We start from the raw sequence: 4,686 nt of genomic DNA, 5'->3' as shown, positions 1-4,686 counted from the left end.
ATAAATTCATAGTAGAGACATTGAAGCAACACAATGGAAGATTAAGTTTCAGCGGTTGCTTTCAACTTGTAACATGTATATCTCATGGATAGTTGTCAATGCAAAGCAATATAACAAATGCAATAAGCAAGTATATAAGAATCAATGCACAGTTCACACAAATGTTTGCTTCTTGAGGTGGAGAAAGATAGGTGAACTGACTCAACAATAAAAGTAAAAGAATGGTCCTTCAAAGAGGAAAGCATCGATTGCTATATTTGTGCTAGAGCTTTTATTTTGAAAACATGAAACAATTTTGTCAACGGTAGTAATAAAGCATATGTATCATGTAAATTATATCTTACAAGTTGCAAGCCTCATGCATAGTATACTAATAGTGCCCGCACCTTGTCCTAATTAGCTTGGACTACCGGATCATCACAATGCACATGTTTTAACCAAGTGTCACAAAGGGGTACCTCTATGCACTTTGTACAAAGGTCTAAGGAGAAAGCTCGCATTGGATTTCTCGCTATTGATTATTCTCAACTTAGACATCCATACCGGGACAACATAGACAACAGATAATGGACTCCTCTTTTATGCATAAGCATGTAACAACAATTAATAATTTTCTCATATGAGATTGAGGATATATGTCCAAAACTGAAACTTCCACCATGGATCATGGCTTTAGTTAGCGGCCCAATGTTCTTCTCTAACAATATGCATGCTTAACCATAGGGTGGTAGATCTCTCTTACTTCAGACAAGACGGACATGCATAGCAACTCACATGAAATTCAACAATGAATAGTTGATGGCGTCCCCGATGAACATGGTTATCGCACAACAAGCAACTTAATAAGAGATAAAGTGCATAATTACATATTCAATACCACAATAGTTTTTAAGCTATTTGTCCCATGAGCTATATATTGCAAAGGTGAATGATGGAATTTTAAAGGTAGCACTCAAGCAATTTACTTTGGAATGGCGGAAAATACCATGTAGTAGGTAGGTATGGTGGACACAAATGGCATAGTGTTGTTTGGCTCAAGGATTTGGATGCATGAGAAGTATTCCCTCTCGATACAAGGTTTAGGCTAGCAAGGTTGTTTGAAGCAAACACAAGCACGAACTAGTACAGCAAAACTCACATAAAAGACATATTACAAGCATTATAAAACTATACATCGTCTTCCTTGTTGTTCAAACATCTTACTAGAAAATATCTAGACTCTAGAGAAACCACTCATGCAAACCCAAATTTTAACAAGCTCTATGTATTTCCTCACTAATGGGTGCAAGGTATATGATGCAAGAGCTTAAACAAGAGCACAACAATTGCCAAGTATCACATTATTCAAGACATCACACCAATTTCTACATGTAGCATTTTCCAATTCCAACCATATAATAATTTAACGAAGCAGTTTCAACCTTCGCCATGAATATTATGAGCTAAGAACACATGTGTTCATACGAACCAGCGGAGCGTGTCTCTCTCCCACACAAGCATTTATTCAAACACAAACAAAAACAAAAGCATACAGACGCTCCAAGTAAAGCACATAAGATGTGACCGAATAAAAATATAGTTTCAAGAGAAGGAACCTGATAATTTGTCGATGAAGAAGGGGATGCCTTGGGCATCCCCAAGCTTAGATGCTTGAGTCTTCTTGAAATATGCAGGGATGAACCACCGGGGCATCCCCAAGCTTAGAGCTTTCACTCTTCTTGATCATAGTATATCATCCTCCTTTCTTGACCCTTGAAAACTTCCTCCACACCAAACTCGAAACAACTCATTAGAGGGTTAGTGCACAATAAAAATTAACATATTCAGAGGTGACACAATCATTCTTAACACTTCTGGACATTGCATAATGCTACTGGACATTAGTGGATCAAAGAAATTCATCCAACATAGCAAAAGAGGCAATGCGAAATAAAAGGCAGAATCTGTCAAAACAGAACAGTTCGTATTGACGAATTTTAAAATGGCACCAGACTTGCTCAAATGAAAATGCTCAAATTGAATGAAAGTTGCGTACATATCTGAGGATCATGCACGTAAATTGGCTTAATTTTCTGAGCTACCTACAGGGAGGTGGACCCAGATTCGTGACAGCAAAGAAATCTGGAACTGCGCATTAATCCAAATCTAGTACTTACTTTTCTATCAACGGCTTTACTTGGCACAACAAAACACAAAACTAAGATAAGGAGAGGTTGCTACAGTAGTAAACAACTTTCAAGACACAAATATAAAACAAAGTACTGTAGCAAAATAACACATGGGTTATCTCCCAAGAAGTTCTTTCTTTATAGCCATTAAGATGGGCTCAGTAGTTTTAATAATCCATTCGCGGGAAATAGTATTTGAAGCAAAAGAGAGCTTCAAGAGGCAAATTCAAAAAAAATTTAAGTCTAACATGCTTCCTATGAAGAGGAATCTTGTACACAAATGAATTCATGAAGAACAAAGTGACAAGCATAAGAGGATAAAACACGAGTAACTTCAAGATTCTCAACATAAAGAGGGGAAACTTAATATTATTAAGATGCATATAACCATATTTCCCTCTCTCATAATAACTTTCAGTAGCATCATTGATGAAATCCACAATATACCCATCACTTAAAACATTCTTATCATGGTTCATATGCATAGAAGTATCATTAATTTTGGCATAAGAAGAGTTATTCTCATTATTAGTAATTGGAGCAAGATTATTATCAAGAATTTGAACATGGTAAACAAGTTGCATATTAAAAGAATTGTTTTTGGTAATCCAATCATGACTATGACAAGTTTCATAAGGATAATTATAACCTATATCATAGCATTCTTTATAATAATCATCAAAGATCGGAGGCACAGTGTCATCATAAGAAATAGAATAGTTATCTTTCACAGTCGGTTTATCTATAACCATACCATCATTGTTATTAGAAGGAGATGTATCAAACACATAATGATCAGTAGCAAAAGGATTTTCAAACACCTCTTCCCCAAGCTTACAGCTTTCTATATTATTATGGGAGGAAGCATGGATAGCACTGACACTATGGCAATTATTATCATCATTTTCAGAATTAGTTTCCCGTAGATTTGCAATATCAAAAGTAGTGTGTTCATTCAAATCATGATTGCTAATGTATGTAAAGGGCATAGGAAGATCATCGTATTCAGATTCATTATCACAATAATCATTAGGAGCAACATACTTACGGTTACCTAGCGTTATCTCATTCACGCGGGGATACGCCGTTACCTCTTTCTTTTTATTCTCCTTCTTCTTCTTCTTCTTCTTCGTTCCCTTCTTCTTCTTCTCTTCCTTCTCCTCGTTCCCTTCTTTAGGAGGAAGAGGCTTGAAGGGTGGCTCGTCCGCATAACCTGATTTACTTTCAGAAACAATAGAAGAAACTTGGGAGGATCCCTCCTTTTCATTAATTAGTTGAAAACACACAGCGGTCCTATCATATTTTGGCAAGGTGTCATCTTCTAAAATATTTTGTATGTAAGTATTTGTATGGCTATTATCAATGCAATAAGAAAAACACCCATGCAGGACATCATCAATATCAAGATCACTCATATGTAACAAAGAGATTTTTCTCGACAGTTCTTCACACCCCAAAAATAAAGTAAGTTCATCATGCTGATTAGGAGTAATTTCATCATCACAATACAAATTTGCAGCACTCATTGGGTTCAAATTATCATTGGAGGAGCATTGAAAATTAAAATGACCCACTTCATGGCAAACTTCACAAATAAAAGGATAGAGGGCATAAACTTTTTTACCAAGATCATCTAGAGCCCTAAACCACTTTCTAGTTTTTTCATTAATATGATGGATGCAATATTCATCTTTGACTTGATTAATTCCGCAAGGCCTATGCATTCCACAAAAATTAACATGCTTATAAGAAATAGCATTTTTAGGAGTTTGAGCATGCTTATTGCAATAATTAACAACAATTTCATTCTTCATGCAAGCCTCTTTAAAAGGTTCATGATACTTATCAAAATTATTTTTAGGCAATTCAAAATGAGAAGCAAAGGCTTTATAAAGATTTGCAGCAACTTGAGAGTCAAGACCATAAGTAGCACTCATATTTCGAAATTTATCGGTATCCATAAAAGCTTCAATGCATTCATAATCATAATTTATACCTGACTCTTTACCTTTGTCGTTCTCCCATCCTTCAGCGTTGTCCTCAATCCGATCAAGAAGATCCCACCTAGCTTCAACCTCTTTGCTTGTGAAAGATCCTTCCGAACACGCGTCCGAGATAGTCCTTGTGTTGTCCTGAAAGCCTCGCATAAAAATTATTAACAATAACATTACGGGGAGCTCATGAATGGGACATTTGAGCATTAGTGACTTCAATCTCCCCCACGCTTGAGAAATACTCTCTCCATCACGAGGATAAAAGTTATAAATATAATTCCTATCAATATGCACTTCATGAGGAGGATAAAATTTAGAATAAAAGAGAGATGCAATTTCCTCCCAACCAAGAGAATGTCTATTCTCCAACAATTTATACCAATGTGCCGCTTTACCAGGCAGTAAACGGAGAATAGCTTCTTCTTCACTTCATCCATAGAGATACCTGCACACTTGAATAACCCGCATAATTCGTGCAAAAACAGTAAATGATCTCTAGGATGGACAGTTCCATCCCCTTTATA

Source organism: Lolium perenne, chromosome 6 (genome assembly GCF_019359855.2).
Source record: "Lolium perenne isolate Kyuss_39 chromosome 6, Kyuss_2.0, whole genome shotgun sequence".
In the NCBI taxonomy this organism is placed as follows: Eukaryota; Viridiplantae; Streptophyta; class Magnoliopsida; order Poales; family Poaceae; genus Lolium; species Lolium perenne.
The sequence above is the reverse complement of the archived record's forward strand: the minus strand, read 5'-3'. Positions refer to the sequence as shown.